Source organism: Salmo salar, chromosome 22, assembly GCF_965601325.2.
Source record: "Salmo salar chromosome 22, fSalSal1, whole genome shotgun sequence".
Classification (NCBI taxonomy): domain Eukaryota; kingdom Metazoa; phylum Chordata; class Actinopteri; order Salmoniformes; family Salmonidae; genus Salmo; species Salmo salar.
The window spans coordinates 9,805,826-9,827,956 of record NC_138312.1 but is presented as its reverse complement, the minus strand read 5'-3'; positions in this window follow the sequence as shown (position 1 = coordinate 9,827,956).

Sequence of the window (22,131 nt, the reverse complement as noted above, 5' to 3'; positions counted from 1 at the left end):
CTCTGGGCGAAAAACAGCAGGGGTTTTTGTGAGTGGTCCTTCTGAGAACAATGACATACATTTACATTTACATTTTCGTCATTTAGCAGACGCTCTTATCCAGAGCGACTTACAGTAGTGAATGCATACATTTTATTTCATGCATTTTTTTTTTGTGCTGGAGTGCGCATGCACGAGACGTCTCCATTTTTTTCTTTCAGTGTTTGAACGAATACAACGTCGCCCGGTTGGAATATTATCGCTATTTTACGAGACAAATAGCATAAAAATGTATTTTAAACAGCGTTTGACATGCTTCGAAGTACGGTAATGGAATTTTTGGAATTTTTTGTCACGAAAGTTTGGGGCTCACGAAACTCAGAATTACAATGAGAAAAATTGGATTACCTTTGCTGTTCTTCGTCAGAATGCACTCCCAGGACTTCTACTTCAACAACAAATGTTGTTTTGGTTCCAAATAATCCATAGTTATATCCAAATACCTCCGTTTTGTTTGTGCGTTCAAGTCACTATCCGAAGGGTAACGCGCGAGTGCATTTCGTGACAAAACATTTCAAAATATTCCATTACTGTACTTAGAAGCATGTCAAACGCTGTTTAAAATCAATTTTTATGCTATTTTTCTCGTAAAATAGTGATAATATTCCAACCGGGTGACGTTGTATTCATTCAAAGACTGAAAGAAAAACATGGAGTCGTCTCGTGGACGCGCATCTCCAGTGTCATTGTTCCCTGCCGACCACTCACAAAAACTCCTGCTGTATTTCGCCCAGAGACTGCAGAGACGTCATTCCACTTTCTGGCGCCTTCTGAGAGCCAATGGAAGCCTTAGAAAATGTCACGTTACAGCAGAGATGCTGTATTTTTGATAGAGATGTCACAGAAGGAGAACAAATTGTCAGACAGGGCACTTCCTGTATGGAATCTTGTCAGGTTTTGGCCTGCCGTATGAGTTATGTTATACTCACAGACACTATTCAAACAGTTTTAGAAACTTTAGAGTGTTTTCTATCCAAATCTACTAATAATATGCATATTCTAGTTTCTGGGCAAGAGTAGTAACCAGTTTAAATCGGGTACGTTTTTTTATCCGGCCGTGAAAATACTGCCCCCTAGCCCCAACAGGTTAAACAAATCAAAATTATTTTAGATTTTAGATTCTTCAAAGTAGCCACTCTTTGCCAGCTTTGCACACACTTGGCATTCCCTCAACTAGCTTCATGAGGTAGTCACCTGAAATGCATTTCAATTATCAGGTGTGCCTTGTTAAAAGTTAATTTGTGGAATTGATTTTCTTCTTAATGTATTTGAGCCAATCAGTTGTGTTGTGACAAGGTAGGGGTGGTAAACAGAAGATAGCCCTATATGGAAAATGATGGCAAGAACAGCTGAAATAAGCAAAGAGAAATGACAGTCCATCATTACTTAAAGACATGAAGGTCAGTCAATGCGGAAAATGTCAAGAACTTTGAAAGTTTCTTCAAGTGCGGTCACAAAAACCGTTAAACGCTATGATGAAACTGGCTCTCATAAGAACCACCAAAGGAAATGAAGATCCAAAATTACCTCTGCAGCAGATGATAATTAGAGTTAACTGCACCACAGATTGCAGCCCAAATAAATGCTTCACAGAGTTCAAGTTAACTGACACATCTCAACATCAACTGTTCAGAGGAGACTGCATGAATCAGGCCATGGTCGAATTGCTGCAAAGAAACCACTACTAAAGGACACCAATAATAAGAAGAGACTTGCTTGGGCCAAGAAACACAAACAATGGACATTGGACCAGTGGAAATCTGTCCTTTGGTCTGATGAGTCCAAATTTGAGATTTTTGGTTCAAAACACTGTGTCTTTGTGAGACGCATAGTAGGGGAATGGATGCTCTCCGCATGTGTGGTTCCTACCTTGAAGCATGGAGGTGTGATGGTGTGGGGGTGTTTTGCTGGTGACACTGTCGTGAAGTTGTTTAGAATTTTTAGGCACACTTAACCAGCATGGCTACCACAGCATTCTGCAGCGATACACCATCCCATCTGGTTTGGGTTAATGAGACAATGACCCAACACACCTCCAGCCTGTGTAACGGCTATTTGACCAAGAAGGAGAGTGATGGAGTTCAGCATTAGATGACCTGGCCTCCAAAATCACCCTACCGCAATCCAATTGAGATGGTTTGGGATGAGTTGCTAAAGCAACCAACAAGTGCTCAGCATATGTGGGAACTCCTTCAAGACTGTTGGAAAAGCATTTCAGGTGAAGCTGGTTGAGAGAATGCCAAGAGTGTGCAAAGCTGTCATCAAAGCAAAGGGCGGCTATTTTGAAGAATTCTAAAATAAAAAATATATTTTGATTTGTTTAACACTTTTTTGGTTATGACATGATTCCATATGTGTTATTTCATAGTTGTATGGCTTCAATATTATTCTACAATGTAGAAAACAGTAAAAATAAATAAAAACCCTTGAATGAATAGGTGTGTCCAAACTTTTGACTGGTACTGTATATGTTGGCAAGTTTTAGCACTTTTCTGTATTTCTTAGTTAAATTGAATTTAATTTAACTAGGGAAGTTATTTTACAACCAATTCATATTTAAAATGGCGGCCTACCCCGGCCAAACCCTAACCTGGAAGACACTGGGCCAATTGTGCGCCGCCGTATGGGACTCCCAGTCACAGTCGGTTGAGATACAGCTTGGAATCGAACCAGGGTCTGTAGTGACATCTCTAGCACTGAGAAGCAATGCCTTAGACCGCTGCACCACTCAGGATTCTTATCAAAGGTCTTATCAAAAGGTAGACATGACAGTGATATTTATGTTTGAGCTGATACTGCAGGGTCAGCAATACACAGGGCTTCCTAATAGGGAAAACCTGCTCAGTGCTAAGAGTATAACTCAGGTTCTTAGTAGAGGTCGACCGATTATGGTTTTTCAACGCCGATACCAATACCGATTATTGGAGGACCAAAAAAGCAGATACCGATTAATCGTCCGATTTTTATATATATAATTTGTAATAATGACAATTACAACAATACTGAATGAACACTTATTTTAACTTAATATAATACATCAATAAAATCAATTAAGTCTCAAATAAATAATGAAACATGTTCAATTTGGTTTAAATAATGCAAAAACAAAGTGTCGGAGAAGAAAGCAAAAGTGCAGTATGTGCAATGTAAAAAAGCTAACATTTAAGTTCCTTGCTCAGAACATGAGAACATATGAAAGCTGGTGGTTCCTTTTAACATGAGTCTTCAATATTCCCAGGTAAGAAGTTTTAGGTTGTAGTTATACTATTTCTCTATATACCATTTGTATTTCATATACCTTTGACTGTTGGATGTTCTAATAGGTACTTTAGTATTGCCAGCCTAATCTCGGGAGTTGATAGGCTTGAAGTCATAAACAGTGCAATGCTTGAAGCACAGCGAAAAGCTGCTGGATGCAGTAAAGTGCTGTTTGAATGAATGCTTACGAGCCTGCTGCTGCCTACCACCGCTAAGTCAGACTGCTCTATGAAATCATAGACTTAATAATAATATAATAACACACATAAACACAAGCCTTAGGTCATTAATATGGTCAATTCCGGAAACTATCATTTCGAAAACAAAACGTTTATTCTTTCAGTGAAATACGGAACCGTTCCGTATTTTATCTAATGGGTGGCATCCATAAGTCTAAATATTGCTGTTACATTGCACAACCTTCAATGTTGTCATAATTATGTGGCATTGATGTTTATGGTTAGGTACACAGTGGTGCAACAACAGTGCTTTTTTCGCGAATGCGCTTGTTAAATTACCATTTGGCGAAGTAGGCTGTGATTCAATGATAAATTAACAGGCACCGCATCGATTATATGCAATGCAGGACAAGCTAGATAAACTAGTAATATCATCAACCATGTGTAGTTAACCAGTGATTATGTTAAGATTGATAGTTTTTTCTAAGATACGTTTAATGCTAGCTAGCACCTTACCTTGGCTCCTTGCTGCACTCACATAACAGGTAGTCAGCCTGCCACGCAGTCTCCTCGTGGAGTGCAATGTAATCGGCCATAATCGGTGTCCAAAAATGCCGATTACCGATTTTTATCAAAACTTGAAATTGGCCATTCGGATTAATCGGTCGACCTCTAGTTCTTAGGCGCATGATTACTGCATACAATAGCTGTAGGATTGACAGAGGCATTCAGGGGAGTTAGAGGGACAGAAATTAGGTTACTTACATTGACTTCCAACAGTCATTTTCTTTCAAGCATTTCCCTACACCCCGCAATAACATCTGCTAAATATGTGTACATGACCAAAAACATTTTATTTTATTTTATTTGAACAGCCCTGGGACAATGTACATTTGCAGCAGTACTATGACACGCAACATAATGGTAAGGATTATCTGAGCAGGGCTTGGGTAACTGATAAGTCATTGTCTCAAAGCAGCCTTGAAATGCGCGGGCAGGGTCCAGGAGCCAAGATTATTTGGATGGACTCGTCATTCCTGTAGAGCATCTTCTGTTTCCTAAAGGTGTCAACGTTATCTATAGAAGTTATGCCAACAGAGCTACACTAGTCTTTTAGCCAGGTGTTTAATGCCAGAAGCCTGCTCAATTTTTCACAACCGCGGCTCAGCGATGGTACCGGCCTGAATCAGTTCTTTAAAATCAATTTTCAGCAGTCCCGAACTATCCCTCCTAATGTTGTTTGACCCCACATGGACTACGACAGCATCAACCCACGGCAGCTGTCATTAAACAGTAGGAAGCAGCCTTGTAATGTCCTGTACTCATGCTCCAGGATAGCACAGGTTTTTGCCCCGGGTACCGAGATGTTTCTCACCATAGAGCTGCTGATGATGGCTGAGGAGGTCCGGCCGTTCTTTTGCCTCAAGTAGTTTAGAAGACCCCTCGAGGATTGATGGGAGGTGGGGCCTGTTGGACCCAAGCCAGCCATCAAATCCATCATGGCTGATACAGAGCCCGGAGTCTCAGACACAGGGCCCGGAGTCTCATGGTCCGATGAGGAGGAGCTCAGAAAATCTGAACACGAGGTAGGATCCCCCTGGGTTAGAAACAGGGTAGAGGACGATGGAGCAGCAACCTCTGAGGCCAGGGGGCAAAGCTGTTTGATGTTGGAATTGGGCTTCCCAAAGCCAAGGAATCACTGTTCACCATTGACCGCGGCCTTCCATTAGGCTTACTGTGGGTGACCCAATTCCATTGCTGAAAAGCGGGATTGGAGACAGTGGCATCCAGTAGGTCCTCTAGAAATGTCGGTCCTGTTCCATTTTTCACAGCCGGGGGAGATATCCTTGGTGAGAGGTCCCTATGAAGCATTGGCCAGTAAAAGAGTGGTGACAGGGAGGTGATGCTCTCCCCATATCGTAACGACATCCAGCCTGAGGTGTAGAGGAAAAGGTAGGTGGACATGGTTTCTCCAGCAAATTGTGCAACACAGATTTGCTTGCTTAGGGTAGACAGCTAGGTCCTATAGTCCTCCGCAACTAGGCAGCTGTTATATCAAAAATCCAGAAAAGAGCATAGTAAACACAACTCCTACATAGCAGGAAGCATTCGCCTCTTCCTATGAATGGGGAGGCCTCAATGAGAAGAGACATTCCAAGATAGCTGAGAGGATTTTCGCTATCTTCAATAGCTTGATGGCTAGCAGTTTAGCTTGCTAAGGTTAGCAGTTATGTCAAACAGGCTTCAAACTGCCTGCTAACCCATTACAGTCTAAGCTCTGTCTAAGCTGGGGTGGTCTACACTATATATATAAATGTATGTGGACACCCCTTCGAATTAGTGGATTTGGCTATTTCAGCCAAACCTGTTGCTGACAGGTGAATAAATTGAGCACACAGCCATGCAATCTCCAAAGACACATATTCGCAGTAGAATGGCCTTACTGAAGAGCTCAGTGACTTTCAATGTGGCACCGTCATAGGATGCCACCTTTCCAACAAGTCAGTTTGTCACATTTCTGTCCTGCTAGAGCTGTCCCGGTCAACTGTAAGTGCTGTTATTGTGAAGTAGAAACGTCTAGGACAGGCTTGGGCAATTCCAGTCCTCGGGGGCCAGACTGGTGTCACACTTTTCCCCCATCCCTAGAAAACACACCTGCACACACAAGCCTAAGATCACCATAGTGCCAACTGTCCTTGGTACCACAGCTTCTTTGAAAGATATAACATTAGCCATGGATAACTACAAAGGTGTTGCTACTGCTCTCAACAACATTGCATTTAGCAATGAATTTAGCAGGTGCTTTCGACAAAGAAAGTGGGAAAAATTGTGCTGGACTACTTTCTGCACATGATCAATGTGAACTGGAGTGACTTGACACAACAGGCCAAACAAGCATTCATCCATGTATACGGTTAAGAGTCTAGCTACATTTACAGATATTATATGTTTCTCTTTAGTCAGAAAGTTGTTTTCATTGCAAGTTAAAGCGTACTGTTAGTTAGCTAGCGGACGTGTATGAACTGTGTAGTAATACTATTCGCATCTCAGAAATCCATTTGCATTGCTAGTTATAGCCTAATGTTAGCTTTCTAACTAACATTAAACCTAGTTGGTTAGCTTTAGCTTCCTACAGATTCATACTACAGCATTTCATAAATGGTGGCTAGTTATGGCAATCAATTTGTACTGTAGCTATGGTTTGGGATTATGGTTCATTGTTTAGCTAGCTAGCCACATGTGTAAACAAAAGACTCCACTTTGTCAGATGATTACATGACCCATCAAGTTAGCCAGGTGTGTCTGGGGGTGACATCCATCTTTTGTATTTCATGAAATGTGTAAAAGTCTAGACAATAGTGACCCATCCACTTACCTAGATATGGCTGGGGGGTGGTTATATCATGTCTTTCACATGGCCCATCAATTTAGATAAGTGTGTCTGGGTCAGCATCATCTAATAATTATAAAGTATTTATTAAACCTTTTTATCTGGACACATTCTATTTTTGATATTGATACTATGCAAATATGCAAGTATTTCATCATTTCATCTTACCGTTTACACCTTCTGTATCCTGTGCATGTGACAAATAAACGTTGATTTATTTGTCTTTTTCTGTGACTAAACCAACCAGGCTCGTAATTTAACAATTTTATTCATATTTACAGATGGCATACAAGTTTGTAATTAAGGCACATGAAAGTCCACATGTTCCAGAACGCATTTCTGCCAAAAAAAATGAATTTTAATAAAAAATATATATTTTACATTCAAATGCCTCTCCTGTGAAGTAGTCATGTGCGACATACGCCTAGCTTCCTGAAACAGGTCACATTTGGCCTTTCCGGTGATACCACAAATCATATGAAAAGACCTTTGTTTGCCAGGGACCTGGAAGCTAGAGTAACAATGTACCATGGTACTACTATGGTACTTTCATTCATATCATGGCACTACTATGGTACTTTCACTTATACCATGGTTTAGTCTGAATCATGGAAAAGTACCAAAAGTTTTAGCTTTGAAGTATGACGGTATCAAATACCATGGTGTGTGTTTACCAGAGATGGTAATGTGAAGAACAACATGACCTGTACCAAAGTTAGATTAGGATACAGGCCAAGGACTAGATAAAGTGTATTTTTACTACTACTTTCACTACTTTTAGTCTTGAAATCTTTGCAGAGGTTTCCAGTAAGTGTAACAAAACATTCAAGGGCCGTTTTCTCAAAAGTGGGGTTACAAGTTTATGAACTTTCAAAGCAAAATTACTATTCTATTGTTCCTCAACTGCAGTGATATATCATTTTGTAGCTCTTAGTCTGTACTTTTATCCAATGTAAAAAACACAATTTAAAATGTTGCTACATAAGACCGAATTGAGGTGGTGGGTCACAAATGTTCTCCTGATTGTACATCATTACTGTGGAAGCATGCACAGCCTGGAAAACAGTGAAAATGAACCCCGTGTGAGCAATAGTTTATAGTCACACATGTTCAGAATTTAATGAACAGTCTGTGTTGTATTCTTCTTTTGATTCTTGTTGCAGTTGACTTTCCTCTGTTAACTTATTAATACTGTCCAAACATGTATGTCAGAGGAAGGAAAGGTAAACTACTTGTGAGCTGTAAGAGACATGAAATCAGTGGGATGGCACTCCAAATATCATTTAGTTATCAAATTAGCCGAACACCTGTAGGCTATTAGGATAGGGGGGTTGAAAGCTGTGCTTTGCTGTAGAGTCACCTGGAAGTCTGGGGCATTCCACAAAGAGTGAGGTCACACATTCCATGCTCCATATACATGTGCCCCATGATGGGAGCTGGGAGCTGTTGGTGGGAAGAGAAAATACCTAAATTGTTTTGAACATTACAGGATAATAGCCATATGAAGTTGAATATCTGTCTGATTTAGAACTGAATTTCATTATCTCATTGGTATAAATATGGGTTATAGGCTTAACATCTTACATTGGAGCAGGATATAGGATATAATAAACTCTAAAGTTGGAAGTACACCTCTGTATGTCTTAGTCAAATCCCACGTGTTTGGAATGGGATTTTTTGAAATTCGAACCAACTTATGTCTGAAGTTTTATTTGAAATATTGAAAATTCAGGAGGCCATTGTCAAATGTTGCTATTATACCAAATCAAATCAAAATGTATTTGTCACATGCGCCTAATACAACAGGTGTAGACCTTACAGTGAAGTGCTTACTTACAAGCCCTTAACCAACAATGCAGTTTTAAGAAAAATACACAAAAAAAGGAACAAATAATTAAAGAGCAGCAGTAAAAAACAATAGCGAGGCTATATACAGGGGGTACCGGTACAGAGTCAATGTGCGGGGGCACCGGTTAGTCGAGGTAGTTATATGTACATGTAGGTAGAGTTATTAAAGTGACTATGCATAGATAACAACAGAGAGTAGCAGCAGCGTAAAAGGGGGGGGGGGGGGGGGGGGCAATGCAAATAGCCTGGGTAGCCATTTGATTAGATGTTCAGGAGTTTTATGGCTTGGGGGTAGATGCTGTTTAGAAGCCTCTTGGACCTAGACTTGGCGCTCCGGTACCATTTGCTGTGCGGTAGCAGAGGAACAGTCTTTGACTAGGGTGGCTGGAGTCTTTGACAATTTTTAGGGCCTTCCTCTGACACCGCCTGGTATAGAGGTCTTGGATAGCAGGAAGCTTGGCCCCAGTGATGTATTGGTCCGTACGCACTACCCTCATTAGTGCTTTGCGGTTGGAGGCCGAGCAGTTGCCATACCAGGCAGTGATGAAACCCGTCAGGATGCTCTCGATGGTGCAGCAGTAGAACCTTTTGAGGATCTGAGGACGTGCCCTCTTCACGACTCTCTTGGTGTGCTTGGACCATGTTTGTTGGTGATGTGGATGCCAAGGAACTTGAACCTCTCAACCTGCTCCACTACAGCCCCGTTGTTGAGAATGGGGGTGTGCTCGGTCCTCCTTTTCCTGTAGTCCACAATCATCTCCTTTGTCTTGATCACATTGAAGTAGAGGTTGTTTTCCTTGCACCACATGGTCAGGTCTCTGACCTCCTCTCTATAGTTTGTCTCGTTGTTGTTGGTGATCAGGGCTACCACTGTTGTGTCATCGGCAAACGTAATGATGGTGTTGGAGTCATGCCTGGCCGTGCAGTCGTGATTGAACAGGGAGTACAGGAGGGGACTGAGCACTGAGGGGCCCCGTGTTTAGGATCAGCATGGCAGATATGTTGTTACCTACCCTTACCACAGGGAGAGGTTGAAAATGTCAGTGAAGACACTTGCCAGTTGGTCAGAGCATGCTCGGAGTACACGTCCTGGTAATCCGTCTGGCCCTGTGGCCTTGTGAATGTTGACCTGCTTAAAGGTCTTACTCACATTGGCTGCGGAGAGCATGATCACACAGTCATCCGGAACAGCTGATGCTCTCATGCATGTTTCAGTGCTACTTGCCTCGAAGTGAGAATAGATGTTATTTTGCTCATATGCTTGTGTCACGAGGCAGCTCTCGACTGTGCTTCCCTTTGTAGTCTGTAATAGTTTGCAAGCCCTGCCACATCCGATGAGCGTCAGAGCTGGTGTAGTACAATTCAATCTTAGTCCTGTATTGATGCTTTGCCTGTATGATGGTTCGTCGGAGGGCAAAGCGGGATTTCTTATAAGCTTCCGGGTTAGAGTCCAGCTACTTGAAAGTGGCAGCTCTACCCTTTAGCTCAGTACGGATGTTGCCTGAAATCCTTGGCTTCTGGTTGGGGTATGTACGTACAGTCACTGTGGGGATGACGTCCTCGATGCACTTATTGATGAAGCCAGTGACTGATTTGGTGTACTCCTCAATGCCATCGGAAGAATCCCGAGATCATATTCCAGTCTCTGCTAGCAAAACTGTCCTGTAGGTTAGCATCTGCTTCATCTGACCACTTTTTTTATTGACCGAGTCACTGGATTTACCGAGTCCTGCTTTAATCTTTGCTTGTAAGCAGGAATCAGGAGGATAGAATTATGGTCAGATTTGAGGGAGAGCTTTGTATGCGCCTCCAGATAAGAAAAGACATGAGAGTCCTGCCATGCTTGAGTTTTAAAAAGCATCAAAAAGGTGCTCATTGGATTCAAGGTACTTAGGGCTCTAATCAATCTGTATCGCTGAAGCGTTACAGATTCCACGATTCATATGTCGGCTCTTTTCCTATTGAGCTGACATATGCAACGTTTACGTGACTAGTCTCCGCTAATGTGGAAATATTGCCTTTAATTTTAAAACTCGCTGTAACGCTGAACTTCTGCGATACGGATTTAATAGAGCCCTTTGTCAATCATAAGACAACATTTAGTCTCTTTTGGCTGGCCTCCCCACTTGATTGACTACCCTCCAGATATTTAATGAGACCTCTCCATAGACCTCTCTCGATGTTGGAGACATAGACTATTTCAATTAAGATGCTCTTCCTGGTTGCTTTTAATTGACTCAAAGCAAAGCAAAACGAACACAATACCATTGACTCATTAATCTATTTAAAGTTACAAAACAGGGCTCCACATCCTTGGCAAATGTAATATGTAAACCTATCATAAGCTGACTACATAGCGATGATAAACTTAAATTAGAGGACTATCCCCTCCCTGTCCCTGCTGGGACCTAATTTATTCTCTCACCAGCGGCTTCTCATGTTCTGTGTTGACCCCATGGCAAAGCTGAGGTGTTAGGGCTGAAAGACATGCTACATCACTGGAAAGCCAGCCAAATATTAGTCAGCATGGAGCATGCTCCCAACCGGAGCACTCTGTTCTGCCACCTCTGATCTCTTCCTCCCTTCCTCCCTTCCTCCCATCGCTGCAGTCAAAGCTATTTTCTGTCCTGGCACCCAAATATTGGAACAAGCTTCCCCCTAATATCAAGACAGTGGAGTCCTTGCCCATCTTCTGAAAACGTCTGAAACCCTGCCTCTTCAAAGAGTATCTTAAAAATATAGTCCAGCAATTTGTTTTACTTTTCCTGTTAAAAAGCAATATCCAAAGCAAAATAGTGTTTTTAGACACAACTGCAAACTTAAAGGAGTAGGGTGTTCAAGGCATTGGCCAAATGTGATGTCATCAGCCTTTGCTTGAGAAACAGTATCTTGTCATGCGTGACCTGGACCACCTTCTGAGATGTGCCTTTGTTAAGTAAATCAGGTGTTAAATGAAGTGAAAAGGAGAGTGGAGGAGGACTTTACATAAATCCCACAGAGCCCTCAACCCCTTTTCTTAATATATATTTTTATTTTATTTAACTAGGCAAGCCAGTTAAGAACAAATTCTTATTTACAATGACGGCCTACCCCGGCCAAAACCTAACCGGTTGTGTCTCACCTAGCTATCTTAAGATGAATGCACTAATTGTAAGTCACTCTGGATAGGAGTGTCTGCTAAATTACTCAAATGTAAATATTACTTGAAGTACCAAGAAGGCCCTATCGTTGCCACATAATTTCCAAATGAAAACCAGGTACGATTGAATAGGGCTGTAAAATGAAGCATTACTAATACCAAATGTCCTGGCAGTAAATTGATACAGCCCTTGCAGTGGTGCATTATGCACTGTATTGCCTCTGCACGGTCACTGTCACATTGGCCTACTTTCATGGTAAAGCCTTCACCCACCTCCCAACTCTTGGCTTTTTGCCTTCCTGTTGGGAAAATGCTACCAGAATATGTCCTTAACCTGTGACTTTGTTAAGACACTTCTGCCTTCTCTCTCTCTCTCCCTTTGGCTCAATTGGACAGTGTTTAGTGGACACCTAAGTAGGAATCTTGTGCTATTCAGCCACTTGGATGGGTACTTTGTAAAACCACAACCTTGAAGATGAGACAACCAATTTCAAAATGTTCTTTTAGTTATGGTTACATCTAAGTCGATATTGAATACCCAGCTAACAAGGAACGTATCTGAGACATTTGTAATGTTCCCCTTAAGTCTTCTAGAGGTACTGAATGTCATAGCCTGTTTGGGATATTATAGTAGTATTTGTAACGTTCACAGAAGGTTCCTGAAATGTACTGACTGTCAGGTCACTTTGGCAATATTCTACATAAAATTCCCAATGAGTCCAGTGAATTTCAGATCACTTTTTGGATATCCAAAGAATATTTAGGAATATTCCTTTGAGAGCCCTGGTGTGTCTACAAACAACAGTTGTGTTACTCAAAAGTCTTAGGAAAATATTTATTGTACAGTATGTCCCTTAGTGATCTATATGTCACATTTTCCTTCTAAGCATAAGGGGACATTAGAAACATTATTTCTAAAGCCTAGGCAAGTTATAAAATGACTAAACAATATGATGATAGTGGTGGCATTTTGGGAACCTTCATAACATTCCCAGTTAGTCCTTTCAATGTTCTAAATGTCACTTAAATGTTGGGATATAAGAATTCAGAACGTTTGGTATAGAGCCATGCATAGTTACATCTAAAGTTGCAATGAGAATTATACATAGACATTATGTCTTCCCTGTGGCTCAGTTGGTAGAGCATGGTGTTTGCAACGCCACCATGGTGTGTGCAACGCCAGGGTTGTGGGTTTGATTTTTATGGGGGGCCAGTAGAAAGAAAAAAAAATGCATGAAATTAAATGTATGCATTCACTACTGTAAGTTGCTTTGGATAAGAGCATCTGCTAAATGACTAAAATGTAAATGTAAAGAAATGAAACATTGTCAGTATGTCAAGTGGTGGTACATCTGACTACGTATGGATATTAGTTATGTTTTCAGTAAGTACTTTGGAGGTTCTGAATGTCCTGACACTTTGGTGACATTGTAGTAGTATTTGTAATGTTCACAAAAAAATCCTCAAATGTACAGAATGTCAGACTACTTTGTGAATACCCAAAGAACATTTTGGAATGTTTATTTGAGAGTTGTGATGTGTCTACAATTAACGTTGCAGATGTGTTACTAAAGAAACATTTAGAGTAATAAATAGATATTCTGGAATATTTACACTTGAAGTAAATACAGTGTAAATCATAATACATATATTAAAACATTGCTAAAATCAAAGACACATACAAAGCAAAATGTTTGCTAGGGCTGTCCTTTCTCTATTCTCTAAAGAAGACATGGTGGAAAAGTCACAATGCAGCTATGCTTTCATGTCAAGGACCAGATTGCTAATGGCCATGGATGACAGCCTGCATGGAGCCCTGGATAGTGCTGCTTGTGGTTGTGGATCCATGTGACGTTGTTCCTTGTGTAACGGAGTAATCCCGTGTGTGAAAAAACTTGCGGCCAAGCGAGGATAAATAACTGACTGCTCCACAGTAGTCTTGTGGCAGCAGTGACTCTGGGGAGAGCTGGTCTTGGAACCTATCCCCAAATATGACTGCCAATGGAAAGAGGGCCTTTAGTGTAGGATAAAGTAAGAGCAGCAGTGGAGGGAGATAAGATATGTCAAATAGTGGGTATGAGGAAGCAAGGAGCCTGGTAGAAGCAGACAGTTGAGAGGAACGTCTCATGGGAGTGGGGCCACAGTGCATCAAGTCCCATATCCAGGAAATGTGTGAGGTTCAACACAGCCTATCCAACCTGTTCAGTTGGAGTCTCTAGCATGCCTGCTATGCTCCATATTACATTTGCTGATGCACATCTTGAGATGCAACCCAAAGCCTGTGGGAGTGGGTTGGCGGCATGTCCAGGAATCGGCATCGGCCAGCAAGTATATTGTGAAGGAATGCCTTTTGTGCCTTTGAAGCAGAATACCAGAACTGTTTAATCAATTGGTAACCAAGCCTGTTTCCCTGTGTGTAACCAATTTGGTCTGTTTTGATCACCCTGTTTGCTGTGTTATTGAATGATGTGCCCTCGATGTAATTTTCCTTGCACACAGGACCTAGCTTTCTTGACACAAAACGCTCTCGGCTCCATGATGTAACCCATGCTGAAATCATCATTCTGATCTAAGTGCCCTCATCAGCCATGTTCCATCAATGTCTATACAGATCAGAGATACTTGGACTCACCACCGTGGACTGTGTACCCATCATCTCCATTCATTAATGTTTGTATGCTTACATAATTTGCGTGTCTTGTAATAAATCCAGATTCAACCTTTCTGAATTTTCCTAGTGAAGACAATTTGACTTTATCACAAGCATGACCCAATGCTTAGCAAATCACCTTTGTTAAAGAGCAGCAAGGTACAAAATCAAAATCATCAATATGGAAATAATCGGCTGGAGGTTCGTTGGCCGATACTGTTGAACAGGCCATTCAAGGCAACAGAGGTTATTCAGCGAGGATATCATCCCTGAGCATTGAATATCACTCCACAACAGAGATCCCAAGATATTGGGGCCAGCATACTTGTGCTTGGAGTAAAGGAAGCGGATCCAGGTGTTCCCCTCCGCAAAACATTTTTCCATAATTTTATCGATTTAATAAATTGATGGAAATTCAGAATGTAATTTAGTCCTCAGTACAGGCCTATGGAAGAGGGAAAGAATACCTGAAAATAAGATTTGTTTATTATATAATTTTATGAATGTAGCCAATAACAATAATAATAATTAGAAAAAATCATTAGTGACATGGCTTGCGTTTTTTGTGAGCCAAATATCCAGTTAAATCCTCGTTTAGTGTGTTTTCATTAATGTTCAGCCAAAAGGATTTGTTATGTGTACCAGAAGGGGGATTACACCTATACCCGTATGTTAGTAATAGCAGTATGTAAATACGTTATTAAACTATGTGTAAAAAGTGGAAATAAGTCCAAAAGGGCAGATCTTGTATGCCCCACTATGCTGCCTGCGGCTAGCTCCAGACAGATAAAGTAGCTAGCAGTAGTGGTGGCCTGACGACGGTTCATACTGAATGATCCTTTTGACTCCATTATCCGTCATTGCAAATATAAAAGTTGGTGTGGCTCCTAAGAATTCTGAGACTGGCCATAAAAAATCAGCTACGCTACTAATTGGTGAAAGTGAAACAACACAGCTGAACAGCGAACACCCAACACTGACCACCTCCTGGAAGTTTTTACGATAGGTAAGTTATCCTGTTAGGGCTAGGGGGCAGTATTGACACGGCCGGATAAAAAACGTACCCGATTTAATCTGGTTACTACTCCTGCCCAGTAACTAGAATATGCATATAATTATTGGCTTTGGATAGAAAACACCCTAAAGTTTCTAAAACTGTTTGAATGGTGTCTGTGAGTATAACAGAACTCAAATAGCAGGCCAAAACCTGAGAAGATTCCATGCAGGAAGTGGCCTGTCTGACAAGTTGTGTTTCATCTTGGCTCTTTTTATTGAAAACTGGGGATCTTTGCTCTAACGTGACACTTCCTACGGCTCCCATAGGCTCTCAGAGCCCGGGAAAAAGCTGAACGATATCGAGGCAGCCTCTGGCTGAAACACATTATCGCTTTTGGCAAGTGGCCGATCAGAGTACTATGGGCTTAGGCGCGTGCCCGAGTCGACCCCATGCTTTATTTTCTTTCGTCTGTTTACCTAAACGCAGATTCCCGGTCGGAAAATTATCGCTTTTTTATGAGAAAAATTGCATAAAAATTGATTTTAAACAGCAGTTGACATGCTTCGAAGTACGGTAATGGAATATTTAGAATTTTTTTGTCACGAATTGCGCCATGCTTGTCACCCTTATTTACCCTTTCGGATAGTGTCTTGAACGCACATACAAAATGCCGCTGTTTGGATATAACTATGGATTATTTTGAACCAAACCAACATTTGTTATTGAAGTAGAAGTCCTGGGAGTGCATTCTGATGAAGACAGCAAAGGTAATAACATTTTTCTTATAGTAAATCTGACTTTGGTGAGTGCTAAACTTGCTGGGTGTCTAAATAGCTAGCCCTGTGATGCCGGGCTATCTACTGAGAATATTGCAAAATGTGCTTTCACCGAAAAGCTATTTTAAAATCGGACATATCGAGTGCATAGAGGAGTTTTGTATCTATAATTCTTAAAATAATTGCTTTTTGTGAACGTTTATCGTGAGTAATTTAGTAAATTCACCGGCAGTGTTCGGTGGAAATGCTAGTCACATGCCAGTCACATGAAAATGTAAAAAGCTGGTTTTTGATATAAATATGAACTTGATTGAACAAAACATGCATGTATTGTATAACATAATGTCCTAGGGTTGTCATCTGATGAAGATCATCAAAGTTTAGTTCTGCATTTAGCTGTGGTTTGGGTTTATGTGACATTATATGCTAGCTTGAAAATGGGTGTCTGATTATTTCTGGCTGGGTACTCTGCTGACATAATCTAATGTTTTGCTTTCATTGTAAAGCCTTTTTGAAATCGGACAGTGTGGTTAGATTAACGAGAGTCTTGTCTTTAAAATGGTGTAAAATAGTCATATGTTTGAAAAATTGAAGTTTTTGCATTTTTGAGGTTTTTGAATAACGCGCCACGGGATTACACTGGCTGTTACGTAGGTGGGACGATTTCGTCCCACATACCCTAGAGAGGTTATCCAGTGTGTACTATTTAAAACCTCTTAGGGCGCAGTATCCTGAATTTCGGCTGTCTGACGTGCCCAAAGTAAACTGCCTGTTACTCAGGACCAGAAGCTGGGATATGCATATAATTAGCATTGGATAGAAAACACTCTGAAGTTTCTGAAACTGTTAAAATAATGTCTGTGAGTATAACAGAACTGATATGGCAGGCGAAAACCCGAGGAAAATCCATCCAGAATTTTCTTTTTTTTTTTTTGAGGTCACAGGCCTTTTCAATGGAAGGCTATGGGATATACAAATAAATAGCTCCCATCTTGCAGTTCTTATGGCTTCCACTACATGTCAACAGTCTTTATACAAGGTTTCAGGCTTGTTTCTTGAAAAACGAACAAGTAGTTGTAGTTTATCCAAGGTGACCCTCATTGGAAAAGTAGTCTTGTTGCACGTGTGAATGAAGTGCGTGCTCTTCGTTATTTTTCTTCCCTATTGAACATACTAATCTCCTTCTTAAATATTATCATTTATTTTGATATTACAGTACCTGAGGATTAATTAGAAACACTGTTTGACTTGTTTGGATGAACTTTACCGGTAACCTTTTGGATTCCTTTGTATGCATGTTGAACGAGTGGATTACTGAAATCAATGGCGCCAACTAAACAGACTTTTTGGGATATAAAGAAGGACTTTATCGAACAAAACAACCGTTCATTGTGTAGCTGGGACCCTTGGGATTGCAAACAGAGGAAGATCTTCAAAGGTAAGTGATTTATTTCATCGCTATTTGTGATTTTGTTACGCCTGTGCTGGTTTGAAAAAATATGTTGTTGTGGGGCGCTGTCCTCAGATAATCGAATCCTATGCTTTTGCCGTAAAGCCTATTGTAAATCAGACAAGCAGTTCGTTTACCAAGATTCTAAACTAAAGAATGATGTAAGACACTTGTATTTTCATGAATGTTTAATATTCCGATTTTTGTATTTTGAATTTGGCGCTCTGCAATTTCACCGGATGTTGTCGTAGGTGGACCGCTAGTGTTCCGCGAGCCCCTTAAACCTTACAGGTAAGTTAGTGTACTCTTAGCTCTCGTAGATGTATGGCTATGTTGCAGGTGGATGTTAAGTATCAGCAATTACTTGGTCTAGGGCAGTGGTGCCCAGCCTACTGACCAGATCTACTTTTACATTCTGAAGTCTTTGAAGGTCTTCCTGTCAAGTGTAGCCCTACATTGACACAGACCAAGCCGAACCTCAGCTAGGGGACTATTATTATCCAGTTGAGTCAGCATACTCCAGCATTAATTTTAACATTGGTGTATTTATTTAATCAGTAACGAATAAATATACATTCTGTTTTGACGGTATGGTTCTGCAACACAAAAGCTCTTACCTCAGATTGTCTATGCTTTAAATGGTAAAAGCAATGACAGGGAGCTGCCTGTGCATCAATCCCTCGGACGTACAGTATAAGAACCAAAAGGTGGAGGCTGGGGTGGTGGAGGCAGCAGCAAAGCAATAGCACAATAGTGTGGCACATTGTTGCAGCATTGTTTTGTGTGTGTGTTCCCAGTGTTTAAATAGACCGCCCTATTAAGAGCTGGTGAATATGATTGGACCATGTTATGACGTTGAATTGTGCATTTGTGTAATGTGTTGTCAGAAGTGACGTTACCTGTTGTGGTAGGTACAATTTTTTTAGAGGAAATACTTTTGTCTTTATTAGAAAATGATTTCCTGATATATTTAATGACTCACCTTTATTTATTTATAACTCTGCCTCTGCCTTTGGGTAAGCTGTCTTGATTAAGAACAACTGGTTTATGATAAGAAGGAAACGGATGCAAACGGGCACAGGCTTGAGCAGGAATTGACAGCTGGGCATCAGTAAATCTGACTCCCCCGGATAGTAACCAGGGCATATCACTGAATTACACAAATCCACTGTCATGTAAACAATCTGTCCGATCACTTCGTTCTGTATGTAAATATGCTGTTCCATCTGTTCCTTTGATTTGTGAACTATAAGACTGGCACCTTTTTCTCTGGTGAATCATATATTATTCTGTTCCATTCCAGAATGCTCTATACAGTGGGGGAAAGTAGTATTTGATCCCCTGCTGATTTTGTACGTTTGCCCACTGACAAAGAAAGGATCAGTCTATAATTTCAATGGTAGGTTTATTTGAACAGTGAGAGACAGAATAACAACAAAAATATCCAGAAAAACGCATGTCAAAAATGTTATAAATTGATTAGCATTTTAATGAGGGAAATAAGTATTTGACCCCCTCTCAATCAGAAAGATTTCTGGCTCCCAGGTGTCTTTTATACAGGTAATGAGCTGAGATTAGGAGCACACTCTTAAAGGGAGTGCTCCTAACCGCAGCTTGTTACCTGTAAAAAAGACACCTGTCCACAGAAGCAATCGATCAGATTCCAAACTCTCCACCATGGCCAAGACCAAAGAGCTTTCCAAGGATGTCAGGGACAAGATTGTAGACCTACACAAGGCTGGAATGGGCTACAAGACCATCGCCACGCAGCTTGGTGAGAAGGTGACAACATTTGGTATGATTATTCGCAAATGGAAGAAACACAAAAGAACTGTCAATCTTCCTCGGCCTGGGGCTCCATGCAAGATCTCACCTCGGGGAGTTGCAATGATCATGAGAATGGTGAGGAATCAGCCCAGAACTACACGCAAGGATCTTGTCACTGATCTCAAGGCAGCTGGGACCATAGTCACCAAGAAAACAATTGGTAACACACTACGCCGTGAAGGACTGAAATCCTGCAGCACCCGCAAGTCCCCCTGCTCAACAATACATATACATGCCCGTCTGAAGTTTGCTAATGAACATCTGAATGACTCAGAGGACAACTGGTGAAAGTGTTGTGGTCAGATGAGACAAAAATGGAGCTCTTTGACATCAACTCAACTCGCCGTGTTTGGAGGAGGAGGAATGCTGCCTATGACCCCAAGAACACCATCCCCACCGTCAAACATGGAGGTGGAAACATTATGCTTTGGGGGTGTTTTTCTGCTAAGGGGACAGGACAACTTCACCGCATCAAAGGGACGATGGACGGGGCCATGTACCGTCATCTTGGGTGAGAACCTCCTTCCCTCAGCCAGGGCATTGAAAATGGGTCGTGGATGGGTATTCCAGCATGACAATGACCCAAAACAAACGACCAAGGCAACAAAGGAGTGGCTCAAGAAGAAGCACATTATGGTCCTGGAGTGGCCTAGCCAGTCTCCAGACCTGAATCCATAGAAAATCTGTGGAGGGAGCTGAAGGTTCGAGTTGCCAAATGTCAGCCTCGAAACCTTAATGACTTGGAGAAGATCTGCAAAGAGGAGTGGGACAAAATCCTTCCTGAGATGTGTGCAAACCTGGTGGCCAACTACAAGAAACATCTGACCTCTGTGATTGCCAACAAGGGATTTGCAACCAAGTACTAAGTTATGTTTTGCAGAGGGGTCAAATAGTTATTTCCCTCATTAAAATGCAAATCATTTTATAACATTTTTGACATGCGTTTTTCTGGATTTTTTTGTTGTTATTCTGTCTCTCACTGTTCAAATAAACCTACTATTAAAATTATAGACTGATCATTTCTTTGTAAGTGGGCAAACGTACAAAATCAGCAGGGGATCAAATACTTTCCCCCCCCACTGTATACTGTACTTGTTATAAAAACCTGACTTCAACCTGATGGTTGTTGATGTTTGCGCAACTTATAAAACCTCTTACGACGCCAATCCCGTTAGCGGGATTGATTTTGACAACAGCCAGTGAAAAATCAGAGCGCCATATTCAAAACCACAAATCTAATAATTTCTATTTCTCAAACATAGGACTATTTTACACCATTTTATAGATGCACTTCTCCTGAATCGGACCACGTTGTCCGATTTCAAAAAGGCTTTACAGCAAAAACAAAACATTAGATTATGTTAGGAGAGTACATCGACACAAATAACCACACAGCCATTTTCCAAGCAACTAGCATGCATCACAAATACCCAAAACACAGCTAAATGTAGCACTAACCTTTGACAATCTTCATCAGATGACACTCCTAGGACATCATGTTACACAATACATGCATTTTTTGTTCGATAAAGTTCATATTTATATATAAAAACAGCATTTTACATCGGTGCGTGACATTCAGAAAAAAACTATCAGCGCCACAATTGACAAAAATACTTGTCATAAACGTTGATAAAATATTAAACTGTCATTCAAAGAATTATAGATGAACATCTCCTTTATGCAAACGCTATGAAAGATTTCAAAAAAGCTTCACGAGGAAAGCACTCTTTGCAATAATCTGAGTACTGAGCTCAGAAAAATACACTAGGCTATACAGATAGCTGCCATCTTGGAGTCATCTAAAATCATAAATTGCATTAGAAATATTCCCTTACCTTTGATGTTCTTCATCAGAAGGCACTTCCAGGAATCCCAGGTCCACCACAAATGTTGTTTTGTTCGATAAAGTTAATAATTTATGTCCAAATAACTCCTTGTTGTTCACGCGTTCAGTTCAGCTACTCCAAATGTAGAAAGCGCGAGGACAATGTCACGACGAAAAGTAAAAAAAAGTTGTATTTACGTTTGTTCAAACATGTCAAACATTGTAAAATATCAATCTTTAGGCCTTTAGAACGTGAAGATTCAGTAATATTTCAACCGGACGGTTCCTGTGTCTTGAATAAGGTTTTGGAACGGAGGATCCACCCTCGTGAACGCGCACCAATGAAGTGATGTCATTCCCTGGCTCACCAACTTCCCCACCTTCTCATTCGGTCTCTGTTCATTGTAGACGACTCAAACAACTTTGTAAAGACTGTTGACATCTAGTGGCAGCCTTAGGAAGTGCACAATTATTACTAAGTCACTGTGTATTCAATAGGAAACGACTTGAAGAGAGCCCATGCATCCAGATTTCCACTTCCTGGTAGGATTTCTCTCAGGTTTTTGCTTGCCATATGAGTTCTGTTATACTCACAGACACCATTCAAACGGTTTTAGAAACTTCAGAGTGTTTTCTATCCAAATCTACTAATAAAATGCATATCCTAGCTTCTGAGTTTGAGTAGGAGGCAGTTTAATATGGGCACATATTTTTTCTGAAATTGTCAATACTGCCCCCTATCCTTAAAG